The sequence below is a fragment of the Periplaneta americana genome, chromosome 8 (genome assembly GCF_040183065.1).
Source record: "Periplaneta americana isolate PAMFEO1 chromosome 8, P.americana_PAMFEO1_priV1, whole genome shotgun sequence".
Classification (NCBI taxonomy): Eukaryota; Metazoa; Arthropoda; class Insecta; order Blattodea; family Blattidae; genus Periplaneta; species Periplaneta americana.
In genome coordinates this window covers 130,116,329-130,131,852 of record NC_091124.1, presented here as the reverse complement: position 1 = coordinate 130,131,852, position 15,524 = coordinate 130,116,329, and the positions used below count along the sequence as shown (strand labels likewise).

General features: G+C 36.5%; 1 long non-coding RNA gene across 6 annotated transcripts in view; it reads left to right on the top strand.

Annotated features, from left to right (window-relative positions):
• The window catches only part of LOC138705043 (uncharacterized), a 136,225-nt gene that overhangs the window by 23,900 nt on the left and 96,801 nt on the right, over nucleotides 1-15,524 (top strand). The window lies entirely within an intron of this gene.

Here is a 15,524-nt window from a genome sequence, read left to right as displayed (position 1 = left end):
CGTAAGCTAATTTTAAATACTATTTTCTTAATCTTACTCCTGTTTTTTGTTACTTCACCAGAAGGAAAAGTAAATATCACCACTAAGTTCCCTTCTGGTAATTGAATTTGCAGCCAGGCATACATTAACAACCTTGGCATTTTATTCAGGCCTAATGTATTCAAAAATAAAACAAGTGACATTGATGAGTGCAGTGAAATTCGTCTCTCGAATTAGCTATAAGATATCACAATTTGTACCACCCCGCTTATCTTATAGCATTAGACTATCTTTTGTTTGTCAAAAACTTTATTATGAGACACTGAGACTGTAACATACCCTAAGATTCACCTTTCAGTTTCCCCCTCCCCCAAAATTTAATAATCTGATAAACATGATCTATCATGTTTAAGAGAACGTAAACTCTGTTTTCTATTGGATAAGATGTACAATGGGAGAAAGGCATTCACAAATTTGAAGGAAAACCCGTTTTTTTAATGGTTGAAATTCTCAGTATGTATATGTAATCATAACAACAGAATCAACATGTGTTTATGAGGGAGTGAAGTAGAGAGGGAGATTGACTTTTAGTTGGGAAATTATTATCTTGACAGATTTATAACAATACGATTCCAATATATATTACATATTTTGTTACTAACAATACAGTGTCAATAAATAGTGCTTCGCTTATGTATAGTCCAGCTAAGTTGCCATATTTTTTAACACACTTCAAAATATCTTTCTTTAAAAAGTACATACATTTTTCTTCTTTCAATTTTGACCTAAAGAATTCTTCAATAATAAAATGTATACAAAAGCATTCTAGCAAACCCTTCATAGCAATTTTGTTTGGTAAAAAAACGTACAATTCTTTTGCAGGACCTCACAAATCAGTATTGTTTATAAATATTATTGTGTTATAAAGAAATTTCCACTTTGAGTTGTATTTTGGGATATAAGGGTCAAGTTTAAATTGCCGCAACATCCAATAAGAATTCTGCAAAACCAAGAAAAAGAGAACTTTTATGATAGATGTGTTTACTTACACTCTTTTCAAAATACCGTTCTTTGAGAGTACACATTTTTTTTCTTTCATTTTCGACCAAAGGTTTCCTTCAATAATAAAAATCTATACAACAGCGTTCCAGTAAACCTTTCACAGCGACTTCATTTGGTTTAAAAAAAAAAAATCTTTTACAAGACAGATCTCTCAAATATGTTACAAACAGATTGCCTCTTTGAGTTGTGTTTTGGGTCATGTTTAAAACTGCTTTTTACTAGGAGATGCTTCAGAAATTCGTGTATTGACAAGGAAAGAGCATTTCTAATCTGTCATACAACCCCAATGACCCTTCTACAGAACCACGAGAAATTAGGTCTTCATACAGCCTTTCAGCAAACCCTTCACTCACACCATACTTCCAATTGTTACTGACGAACAATAATGCCTGTTGTAAAATCGACGCAGGAATAAAAGTTAACTTTATGGCACTTAAATTTTCTTCTCATGTACATTACAATTGTGTTTGACCATAATAATGTACACTAACAACACGCACAAAGCGACTTTGGCTTCATACTCCATCTCGGAAGAAAGCCTCCACTACACTACTGCTGAGTGCTGCAAAACGCAAAAGAACTAGCTACAAATATCACTACGTGTGGCATGTCATGTGGCCACACGTGACATTTAATGCAGAAACTAGTAGTAATTGTAGCGCCCGTGTGGCCACCCATTTTGCAACAATTATGGCAGCTACATTTGTAGCAGAAAACTTGCTACAAATGTAGCTTGTGTGACCGTACCCTTACTTCTCCAATATCTGTCGAGTACAAAAAATCTGATCAATAGTCGATCTATTACGCCTAAAACCGCACTGATGATCCCCAATAATTTCATCTACATATGGACTTAGTAGTAGTATTTATTTATTTAACCTGGTAGAGATAAGGCCATCAGGCCTTCTCTCCCCCTCTACCAGGGGATTACGACTATAATATGAAGAATAAAATTACAATTGCAATTACAATAAAAATTAAAGTACGACAAGATTACCTGATTAATGAAAGCTAGACAATTTATCATAGAAGTTAAGAACAAAGAATATTTTTGTATTTACTGAATTACAAATTAAACCAAGAATAACAAAATTCTACAGTAATGAAATTACCATATATTGAGATATTTTGTGATAGATGAAGAGAACTATTCACAAGAAACCATGTCTGAACGAGTCTCAATTACTGACCAAGTGCCTAGTAAGTTTGCGTTTGAATTCAATTTTATTTCGACAGTCCCTGATGCTAGTACATAATGAATTCCAGAGTCTTGGCAAGGCTATTGTGAAAGAGGATGAGTATGAGGAGGTGCAATGGGATGGTATTGTTAGTATTGTTTCATGGCGAGAGCATGTGTTCAGATTATGATGGGAAGAAAGGTAAGTGAAGCGAGACGACAAGTACGAAGGAATAGAAGAGTTCAAGATTTTGAAGAGAAGGAGAAGTGAATGTAAATTTCTTTTCTTATCTAGTTTAAGCCAACCTATTGTTTCCAGGGATGGAGTAATATGATTATATTTACGAACATGGCTTACAAAATGTACACACAAATTATGAGCACGTTGAAGTTTCATTTTGTTGTCGCTGGAAAGGTCAGTCAGTAAAATATCAGCATAGTCAAAATAGGGGAATACAAGCATCTGCACAAGGGACTTTTTTAAAGCAAGAAGGAAGATGAACATTTATCCTTTTTAGCACATGGATAATAGAATATACTTTTCTGCAGGTTTCTGTGATTTGCATGTGAGTTAATCTTCTCAAAAGAATATTGGACAAAATTTTGTACGATGTCAACAAAAGTGATATTCCTCGAAAGTTACTACAGTGAGTCTTGTCTCCCTTCTTAAAAATAGGTACAGTCATGGAAGAAAAAACTGGCCAATGAGCAGCAAAACTCGTAATGTTACTTATGCCGGTTTTGTTGTGATTATCACAGTACAGAGTGTCTAAGAGGAATACTGCTTACTTCCACTCGAAGTTGTTGGGTTAGGAGAGAAAGGCTTTGTGACTGTTTTCTGTTCAGTGTCTAATGGGGACACTACTGACTTCTCCTCATAGCTGTTACGCTATGAGAGATAGGCTTTCGGAATGGTTTTATTTACATTTTAAATGAAATGTTACAATTCAGAAAGCAATAAATTACTGGAATCAAAATATATGCCTCTTATGAATTATAAAGATTTCCTCCGGACTTTCGTCAGAGAGAAAGCAATTATCAAAGTCGATCGGAGGATGCATATTAGAATCTATGCAAAGAAACATAATATTCAAACTTATTCATTGTTAAAACAAAATTGACTTTTGAAAGGAGGCTGTTGTTTATTTTTAAGCATTGTTTTTATTGATGGTATAATTATTACGAGTATTACTTACTTCGATAGGAGTATAAACTAAATTGAAAAATAAACTCCAACTCTTTGCGGAATTATATAGTGCACATGCTGGAAAATGATTAAATAATATTGTTGACAATATAGGCTATTATATTGTGAATGTAACAGAGAGTTGTGGTTACTATTCATAGCAATAAATAGCTAATAAACACACAATATGCAATTTGATTTTCAACAATGAATTGTCGTTCATACAAGCAGTTAAACTTAAGCAGTTTCATAGTATAATGTGATACCGGCATAACAATATAACTATGCAGCTGCACACTTACCTTTCACTCTTGCCACGACCGCGACAATGCGATAACAAAACATCATCTGACTTCCACAAGGTGTTCAAGAAGAAATTTCAGAAATTACCAACAAGTGTTTTAAAAATAAATTTCACTGTAAAATGAAAATGAAAAAAGAAGAGAACGAAAGAGAGAGAGAGAAAATTCCACCCTAGGCAACTGCCTAGGTAACCTAGGCCTTTGTGTATATTTGCAACGTTTGTTGTGCTTTAGTCGACATAGAGAAAATTGTTTTACCATTGCAGGTATGAGGAATGTTGTTAATGTTATTTTCATCCCCTCTGTTCGTCTCTCTTCACTCTACAGGCTTACTATGTTTATGACTACCGTTTATTTCGTGTTATTTCTAGAGTCCTAGACACGTGACCCTTTCCAGCCCTACTAACAGATTTTGTCTATAAATAGCCACAACCACTTCGAAAATCATCATTAGTATTTCAGTTCCATAGATATGGACGTCAAAGCCAAAGTAATTGCACTGATCAAGGAAGGCGGATTTAGCAAGGCTCGAGCTGAAGAACGCTATGGAGTTGCGACTAGAACAGCGTCCAGATGGTGGGCACAGTATCAAGAGCGAGGATACATAACTCGTAGTGGAAGAAAGACCCGAGGCATCAACACCACAACAAGATCTTATGTTAATAGAACGTTCGAAGCGCTTTCATTTCATACTTCCAAAATGCTTGTGGCTGGCACAGAATTTCCTGCTTCCAACAGAACAGCTAGTAAAAGGCTCAATAGTGCCAATATTGTCCAGAGAAGATCAGCGGTGAAGGAAGTTCTGACTGAAGACCATTGAATTGATCGTGTCGCATTTTGCCAAATCCATTACAACTATCCATGGAAAGAGGTCATTTTTTCAGATGACGTGTTTATGAACCACAGCACAGGATCAGTTCAAGTAGCCTATATCGACCAAAACAATCCAAGAGATCTGACCCTGAATATGTGATCCAGAGATAACGCAGTGGTTGTTTGCCCATGTCGGTGTGGTATGGATTTCTGATTCTGGTGGCAGTGCGCTATGGAGGATTCATGGGCATATGAATGAGCATCAGTACACCAATATAGTCAACTGGAAAATATGATGCTACCTAGTGTTCGTGTGTTTAAGCCCGAAAACAAAATAAAATTCCAACATGACTTTTCGGTACACACGTGTCGCCGTGCAGCGATGGTTCAACATTCACAGGGACGATGTCGAGAGGTTCCATGGTGCCAAGAAGTCCTGACTTAAATTCCATAGAAAATGTGTGTACGGAAGTGTAACGCGGTGTTAATGTGTAACTACAGAGTCGGTGACCTATGAATGCAGACGAATTGTGGGATCTCATTGCAGATGCTTGGGATGATGTTGCATTGTCACATACAGTAGACTTATTTCCAAAGCCTTGTTAATTCTGTAAGCAGTGATCAATGCCAATGGTTTATGGACAGGCTATTAAGTCCAGAAGAAAACTGTTGTATATCACTAAAGTTACACAGGTAGAAGAACATTTCAATTTGTGATAAAAAGAACATTCAATATTAATTATTTTATTTCAGGAATGTATATTTTTCTTTCTTTTTTTTTTTAGAACCAAAGTAAACACTGTAGGTTTAAAAATAGAATAAATGAATAAATAAGTTCTAGTCAACCACGAGAACCACTTATTTAACTTACAAATTAAATCAAACCTTTTAACTCTATTAAATATAGAATATAGTCTAAATTTAACAGAAGAAATACTGAAATCAAAAGTAAACACTGAAATAATGAAACAATTGTCTTTAGAGACAATTAATATTAGGTACCCTCCACAAAACTGGCTTCATTTATACATAGCCGGATCCTTGATCACCAGAGAACAAGCACCTTGTTCTCTGGTGATCAAGGATCCGGTACACCTGGTGCAGGTGTTACATGCTGTCTCTTCTCACTTTATAGAGGTCTAGGATATGGAACAACAAGTTTTGATGGAGAAATCATTGCAATAAGTGAAAGTCTCAGGAATCTTCTATGCCACATCAATAAATTTAAGAATGCAGTTATATTGTCAGACTCCAAAGCAGCTATTCTATCAATAGTCTCTAAACACACACCTTCATCTCAAACAGCAGAAATAACTAAAATGCTCTCTCAATTGATATCACTCAATAAAAGAATTGTATTCCAATGGATACCATCCCATTGTGGAATCTGGGAAATGAGAATGCGGATCCTTTAGCAAAGAAGGGCAGCACTGCTACTTACAGACCTGTTACTAAATCTATGTATTACTCTGTGAAAAGATTTATTAAATCTACATACTTACTCTTCAACAAACAAAATTTGATAACACAATCTCAGGGGAAAAAATGGAACTCTCTGAATCATAATCCACAGTTAATTCCCGATTTACCACGAAAATCGTCTGTAGCTGCATTTAGATTGACAACAGGCCATGATTGTTTGGCCAAACACCTGCATAGAATTGGAATATATCAGTCCCCTAACTGCACATTGTGCAACTCAAACCAAGAAATGTATTCGGAACACCTCAAAATCTGTGCTTCAGTGGCTGACCATGATAATATCTTTGAAAAATATTGGAATGCAAGAGGTCAAATGACTTTATTGTCAAATGCTTGGCATTAGAAAACAACAACATAATCAAATGTTTCCTAAATTGTACAAAAATTATTTCTAACTAACAAATCTATTTAGGTTTCTGTTCCCTCATTATTATTAATTGTTTACTGAAGTTAATTTATATGTTTTTATTTCAATTTATCTGAATGTTCATTATATAATTTGCATTGGATTACCTTAGTCAATTTGTATTTATTCTAATTTATCTGTCTGTTCATTTCTATAAATGCATATAGAGTGTTAGTTGGGAGACCAGAGGGAAAAAGACCTTTAGGCATGCCGAGACGTAGATGGGAGGATAATATTAAAATGGATTTGAGGGAGGTGGGGTATGATTATAGAGACTGGATTAATCTTGCACAGGATAGGGACCGCTGGCGGGCTTATGTGAGGCAGCAATGAACCTTCGGGTTCCTTAAAAGCCATTTGCAAGTAAGTTCATTTCTATATCATCTTAGCACTAACTTCCTATGTATTGTACCTATCTCAATTTTGTTTACTCGTCGTAGTCTGTTTTGCCAGGAAGATATTAAAGTAAAAATAAATCATAAATAAACGAAGTATGTCTATAGAATGAAGAGAGACGAACAGAGGAATTGATAATGAAATCAGTAACATTTCTCATACCCGCAATGGTAAAAACAGCGAAATAAATTTCTGTTTATCGACAAAAACATGAGAGTTTTAACCTTATAGAATGTGAACAGAAACAGTACGAAAGCCTTTCTCTCCCAGCCCAGCAACTTCGAGCGGAAGTAAACAGTATCCCTCTTAGACACTCTGTACTGTGATAATCACAACAAAACCAGCATAAGTACCTCACAAGTTTTGCTGCTCATCGGCCAATTTTTTCCTCCATAACTGTACAAAATTGTGGACTCCTTCTTCCATTGGTCTGGTACAATTTCCTTTTGCCAAATAACAAGTAGAAGTTATAAATTTCGCCAGATAAGGCGCTTCCACCCTCTTGTATTAATTCTGCTGGAATTTGTTCAATACCAGGAGACTTGTACTTTTTCAGATTTTCTATCACAATTCCAACTTCAGAAACTACTTAATTAGTTAAAATGACAAGAAGACTGCATTTCGACCTTTAGTTTCGATATTAATGCCTTCCTTTCTACGCCTGCCTATAATATGGGCATGGGTATAGGAATGTTTAACTTCAAAATGATGCTTAATGTTGTATGTTTTTGCCCGTACATTGATATGGCATATTAAACATTGAACATTGTTGTCGCCAGATTAAACAATATACAAGCCCTCTGCAAGAGGGGTTAAATCCTAAACCGACTGTCGACGCACTTCTCTTTATTCTTGTTCAGAACAGTTAAGCACAAACTATAGTAAACCATATGGCTGAATGAATGACTGATGGAATGCATAATCCAGCAATGCTTGAAGAATGTCACCGAAAAGACGCGAGAAAGAGTTGATGATTACATGCATTCGTACATCACCACAGCCTCAGTGACAGAGAGGACTGGGGGGTCCACCCTGGGCAGCGTCCAAGCGCCCTAGCCCTCAAATGGTTTGTTGGAATGTTCTGACCTAAAGAACTATCTGGGCTCAGAAGAATATTAAAAACATTTATTTTAACATTCTTTTTTTTTACTGAGAATCAACACAAAGAACATGGTGAAATTCTGAATTCTAGATACGAGGAAATAAAATAGAGTAAGTGGCACTTGAAAGGTGCATTCCTTTATCCCACTATCGAAAACAGAGCTCCTAACCAAACAGTACTCTTTTGAAAATGGAAGGAAACATATTCGTATGTATACGAATTGATGTGCTGTGATCTTCTCCATTGTGATTTCTTTTATTCTAATTGAATAGGTCGGAGTTAAAAGGAACTAAGTCAAAATATGCAGTTTTCAGTTATGCAACAATTTGAACAACAAATGTCATGCGCATCGAACGGTGGAAGAAGGAACTAAGACTTTTAAATATTCTTTTGTCATCTATAACATAAAAATATTATATTTGTGTTATTAGTGGAATGTTTTTTGCTTCTCCTGAAAAGTTGTGAAAAGTGACTTAGTTCCTTTTAGCTCCGACTGATTCAATTGTAATGAACTTTCTGAATAATTTGTGTTCCTGTGAAATTCTGAATTATGTAATAAAGAGCAATCCAAAAGTCGCGCATGTTAAAATTATAGTGTCTATATTGAGTAGTGCAGTTGGAAAGTGCTATCGGCTACCACTAGATAGCATCATGGGGATTAACAGCAACAAACCTAGACGTCATTGTGATGTGTATGTATATACTGATGCTTGCAGTAGTCCTTAGTTTACTGCTCGGCAAACATGTCGTTTTCCCAAAAGCAACGAGTTTTCATTGTTGAGCATTATTTTTCCAGTCATTCTTATGCACGTGTTGTAGACGAATTTCGTACGAATTATCTGGATGTGACAAAGCCTAACAATTCGACCAAGACGAGATTAATCGCTCATTTTAGGGAATGTGGATCAGTTGCAGACAAAAAGAGAACAAGGAGACCGGCCATTTTAACTCCTGCTAAACTGGCTGAGATGAGAAATGTGATGGAGCGTTTGCTTTCAAAAAGCTTGCAGAGACCCTCAGCTCATTCTCAGATTTCATATGGAAGTGCTCAGAGAGCGATGAACCGGTTCCATTTTCGTGCTTATCATGTGCGCAGTGTTCTGGAATTGAAGGAGCTAGATAAACAAAAGCATGTGTACCAGAGACCTGCAAGAGAGCGAGCGCGGGATATCGTTATCAATCGAGGAAGACACTGACGGAATGAATAGCGATCATCTACGAATATATCCGATAAATCACGAAGTAAAGAAACACACACCGAGCGATCGGGTCTGAGGACGAGCGCTCAGTCTTCAAGAGTGCTCTTCCGGTAGCAGTAAGCAGTAGGTGAATTGTAGGCTTGTCTGATAGTACGTTTCATCAAAACGAATGTTGAAGATGATTCAATAGTATCGACGTCGATCTCAAGCAGAGGGTCGGACACCATCTCTGTTGATGGTAAAAGATTACAAGACACGATGTCAAAAGTATATGCCGAAAATAAAGTTAAATCAGCAGAGTCAGAGTAGTGGAAAAAAAGGGAAAGCAGTTACTAGCTCTGCTTGGACTAAATTCGGAGAAGTAAGGGATAAGAATACCTTAAAGTACATAGGATTGTCCACACCTGTGAAGTAACGGTCAGCGCGAAACCAGGTGGCCCGGGTTCGAATCCCGGTCGGGGCAAGTTACCTGGTTAACGTTTTTTCCGGGGTTTTCCCTCAACCCAATACGAGCAAATGCTGGGTAACTTTCGGTGCTGGACCCCAGACTCATTTCACCGGCATTATCACCTTTATTTCATTCAGACGCTAAATAACCTAAGCTGTTGATAAAGCGTCGTAAAATAACCTACTAAAATAAAAAATAAAAATATTCCCAAGTTAATAGGAGTAAAGTTCATATTACGTTCGAGATGAAACAAAATATATCGCTACTGATTTATTATTTGCATTTCATACTTCGATAGACATTTTTAGTTATCACGTATTAAATGTAATTTCTCGGTTTTATATACATTTTATAGTAATATAACCAAACATTTCATTTGCATTTACAATATTATTGCGATTAAATTTGTGTCTCAGTTTGTTTTTGAAGTTAAATGTTAAACTGAGTAGGAATGAAATATATTTATACAGAAAATCATTTCAGGCTCTTTCAATCTAAACAAAGAAAATTGTGTAATTAATTAAATTTCCACTAAAATATATAATTGTTGAAAACAATCGAATGATTTCTATGATTATTCCATTGTAGGATTAAATCATTCGAATGCATGAATGAATTGTTCAATAACATTGCAGTATGTTGATTAGTCATTCTATACGTAGGTCTATAGTCTGAGAGCAGCGCTCTTTTTTCTTATCGCCATGAAGGTCAGGTGTTTAATTTAATGAAGATCAGGGTCAGATACTGGGGCTGTTAGAAGAGTCAGTACGCTTCAACCACACAGAACATTCGAAGCTTATCATTCTATTTTTGCGTCATATGATTATGAACTCAAAGCTCTTATCATTATCTTAAAATGGAACATATTCTGTTATGGGAGTACATATTTTGTGTAACTTCATACGGCTTGTTGTGGTGGTAAGCAAAATCAATCAATAATCGAGTGATATTGTGAATATTTCTATTATTCGAATGATTTTGATAATCGAATGAATTCATTCATTCGATTTTTACCAATGCTGTACTACGTAGTACTGTAGCATACTGCTTCGCATACAGCGGTTGAAGCGAGCGCTCGTTCTGACAGGGGAGCGATCCCCCGGGCGAGCTCGAGCGAGCGCAGGCCAAACCCAAGCTCGAGCGATTAGACACGAAGAGCATTCGGTAAAACCGATCTCAGATATCGTTAAGCATCGCTCTCTTGCAGGTCTCTGATGTGTACTGTACAGTTGTCAAAAGAAAAAGTGGCCGCTCTCCTGAAACAAAGTTCCCTTCGGGTATCTTCGCTACAATTCGGAGACAAGCGATGCTACATGTTGTTGGACCACGTTGCCTGATATCTATAGTTATAATTGAAGTATTCTTTGTGTTATTCGATAGCGTAATGGTAGCGTTTCGGCCTCTTATTCGTGAGGTCCTGTGTTCGACTACAACCTCGTGCTTTTTATGTTGTGTTTTTGAGAGAGACAAACTATGCATAATGGCTCATTTCTCATTTACGATTATTTTAGTAATTAACATCAGGTTCATTAATATATTATGCCATGACTTTATCATTATGATATTGTAGCTGCAAATGGAAAGAAAAAAGATTTTATTCTCAATAAAAATATCTTTCGTGGCATAAACAAAACAAATTTGCTGGCGTCGGCCTTAAAACATTCAAACAATTAAGCGTTCAAGAAACAAAACAAAAAGCCACAATTCAATATTTAGTCTATCTTCCTCTTATCTCGATCATCTTGCAGTCGAGTGGGCATGGAATCGACTAGTCTTTGCAAATAGCGACTGTTCTTAGACACGATATTCCAGGCATTCTGAACATCATACATACATACATACATAAGTGTTCTGCGCATGGGCAGGTCTTTCATTGCAAACCCAGCAATCTCCAGTCTTTCCTATTTTCTGCCTTCCTCTTAGTCTCTGCATATGATCCACATATCCTAATGTCGTCTATTATTCTTGTCAACCAGAGACCCAACCAATTCCTTTTTCTCTTTCTAATCAGTTTCAGCATCATTCTTTCTTCACTCACTTTTTCAAACACAGTTTTATTTCTTATTCTGTCTGTCCACTTCACACGCACCGTTCTTCTCCACATCCACATTTCAAATGCTTTAATTCGTTTCTCTTCATTTCGTCGTAATGTCCATGTTCCTTCCCCATACAATGCCACACTCCACACAAAGCACTTCACTAGTCTCTTCCTTAGTTCTTTTTCCAGAGGTCCGCAGAAGATCCTTCTTCTTCTATTAAAAGCTTCCTTTGTTCATGTTTGAAGCTTTTCTTGGGAAGGATAGGCCTAAATGCGGTAACATCCCGTTGCTTTCCGCACACCACTATCTCTTTCGCATCTTATTAGATTTCAGGGGGCCTAAGCGTGGAGATGACTAATTGGGCCCTCCGGACTTCACCGAAAGTCACGGCAAGGGTTAAATATTAGTTCTATCAGGATGTTTGACCCGATCAGAGACCAGGAAATCCCAATTAGCCTTTGCTCCCCACATCCTGAACTAGCTTCTACGAATCATCAGAAAATCTTAGAATGTGATTGGGCCAATTTTTCCGAAAATGTTTCCACACTTTTGCCCTCGTAGCTCAGCGGACGAAAGTCGGAATTTAGATGTCAACATCTCAGGTTCAATTCCTCGTTACTCCTTTTCATTTTATTGTGGTTCAAGATAGTATAATGTAATAATACAAAAAGAAAAACTAATACCAGTATTATGCAACTGGATTTTTCCAAACCTAATATTAAATTTATGTTATTTATATCGCTAAAGAACGATTACAATATAAATAACTTGAATATTATTTATACAGTATCACTAAAGAACGATAACAGAATATAAATGATAAATATCGGTTTGATTAATTAATACAAGATATTATATAATACGTATTTAATTATCTAAATAAAATAACCTGTTTTACAAAGAAAAATGGTTATTTGAGTTATAATAATTACATAAAATACAGATTATTTATATTGCGAAAGAACAATAACAATATAAATAGCTTGAATATTATTTTATAATGCTAATGAAGGAAAAACAGAATATAAATGATAACTTGAATATTATTTATATCGCTAAAGAACGATAACAGAATATAAAAGACGTGTATATTATTCATATCGGAATTTTACAAATTTATTACAGATGTATTTAAGAAATTGTAGAAGAATAGTAATTAGTAACAGTGTCCTATTTATTCTTCTTGGAGCCAAATTTGTAACTTTTAAAAGGGTGGTTACTATGTTGAAGTGTATGTGTTGTAACGGATGCTTGATTTGTTATGTATGTGAGCCAGTTATGGGATGCTTGATATCGTCGCAATGTCGTAATTATAGTTTGTGTTTGTGTGACTATTGTGTATTAATTTATGATGTATGGTACGGAAAGCTGCATATTTGTGTTATAGAAGTGTTACGTATGTGTGTTGTTAATGTTTTTGTATGTTTCAAATTGATACCTGATATTTATTTTGCAATCGCAATGCCTAATTTACGGATTGTTTATGTTTTATTTACATCGCGTAAGCTAATTTAATTTTCTTTTCTATTTCTCTTTATGCTCATCTTTTTTGTGTATAAAACTATAGCCCTAACATACATATGTAAAATAGGAGATACAATAATAATAATAATAATAATAATAATTATTATTATTATTATTCATATCGTTATAAAACGATAACAGAATACTGTGACAGCTGCACTGGGGTTCGAACGCGTGTCCGACAGGACGCGCAGCAGACGAAACATTGGTGGCTTAGGTGTGGCGGCGAGAGGAGTGTCTGGATGCTGAGAGGGTAGAGGGGCGGTGTGCTACGGCGACGCGGGCGAGGGGAGGTTGCGCGCGCATCTGCTGCTAGCCGAGAGAGGTCCAGAAGTCCGTCAAAGTGGAAAAATCCCGAGCTCGAACTTTCTCGGCTACGTCGCTGTGGTTATAAATTACGTACGCGAGTGAACGACAGGGATTCAGCCCGTCAGTAAGCCAGTGTTGTTACAGGCAGATTTGGACAGTAAGCGAGTTAGTCTTGTGTAGCAGTGAAGCCAGCTTCGAGATCAGAGCGCGACTTGAGTTGTGTCCGTAACTGTGGAGCCTGAAGCCCGGAGTTCGAGTGCAGTGGACCGCAGTTGGGGGACCTGAGTTCGAAGTTCAGCGGATCGTCTCCGAAGGTCTGGGGTTCGAGATTCTGTGAACGCGAGTGACTGAGCTAGAAGAACGAGCCAAGACAAACGAGCTGTGAACTGAGAACTGACAGTTCTGTGTTGTAAATAGTGCTTTGTGAATATTAGTTAAGATTAACAGTTCATTGTTGTTCGTAATAGTCCAAGTAAATTGTCATTGTCGTTTGTGGAGTGCAATAACGAACTGTGCGGAGAGCAAATCCCATTGTTGATGGGAGTGAAATTAAATTGTAGAGAGTGATAATTATTCTTGAGATAATAAAATTACATTGTTGAGTTGGAATAAATTTACAATACGAATGATGATTTGAATTTTATTCATATCTCTGAAGAACGATAACAAAATATAAATAACGTGATATCCATAAAGAACGATAACTGAATATAAATGATAATATGAATATCATTTACATCGCTAAATGAACAATTAAAAAATAAAATGAAAACTTGAAGAAGGCCCGAACCCAGAACCTTTGAATCATTAAACAAGCACTCTACCGCTGGTCTACGAGGCGCAGATATGGAACACATTCATAGTTTCGGAACTGCTTGTACAAGCACATGCATCATGTAACATCGTCGCGACCCGAAGTGGACTTTGAAAATATTCGCTGTTCACGAGTGCGGCCACTTTTTTTTTTTTTTTTGACAACTGTACATGGTTGCAATCATTGGTTGACAACTATGGAAATGCAGAGCTTGACCGTATGTTCTTCATAGTTGAGGCGTGGTTTCACCTTAGTGGCTACATGAACAGTCCAAACTCTCGAATTTGGTCCACCAAAAATCCACACGTGTTCATGAAACCCCCTTACACTCCCAAAAAATTGGAGTGTGGAGTACTGTTTCACGTCGTCGTACAGTGGCCCCAGTTTCTTTGAAACTACAGTGAACAGTGTTGTGTGCATCGAGATTATTACAGTTTATTGCACTTCCTGACAATGATGAATGTGATTGCTGGTTCCGGCAGGACAGTGCCACATGTCCCACACCTAATGAAACCATGCAGTTTTTGCTCGAGTTTCTTGATGAACATACATTTCTCAAGAATTATGGCCCCCATTCCCCCGATTTCTCCCTGTGGAGTTATCCGAAAGGGTATACAAAAACAGTCCGCACATTCTGGAGGAACTAAAGAAAAACATAATGGAGATTAACACCAGTGCACACGTGCTCAAAAAAGTGGCTGCAAACATGGTAAAGAGTTCATTTTCAACTATGTTGTGAAAAATGATGTAACTCATGTGAAAACTGATGTAAGTGAACGTAATAAAATGATCTTTATAAATATAATATGTGACTGTATTTTTAAGATGTGCACAACTTTTGGATCGCTCTGTATTTAATTAAAAGTTTAACTACCGGTACCCATTGAATCAAGGACTCAGGCTGAGCTAGTGATGTCTATCAGGCAGCCTGGACAGTAGGCACACATCCATGCAGCGCACCCAATCTGGTAAGTAGGGAGACTGTTGTACCTTTAAACACTTTTTTTTTTTTTTTTGGGAAATGAAAATTTTTTAAATGAAAGAAATGCTTGAAATAATTATTGAAGATTCCTTTACAACTTCCCGTATGTATTTTCCTACTTTACAGATCTATTAAGGATGGAAAAAATAAAATGAATGGATATGTAATGTGTTCAAAGGTACGACAGGTTCATGTACCTTGGAACATACTCTCTTGTAAGTTGGAACAATGGAATATAGGTGGGAATACAGCTGAAAAAATTGACAATCATATTTAAAATGTATCTGCCATCATAAATTAGATT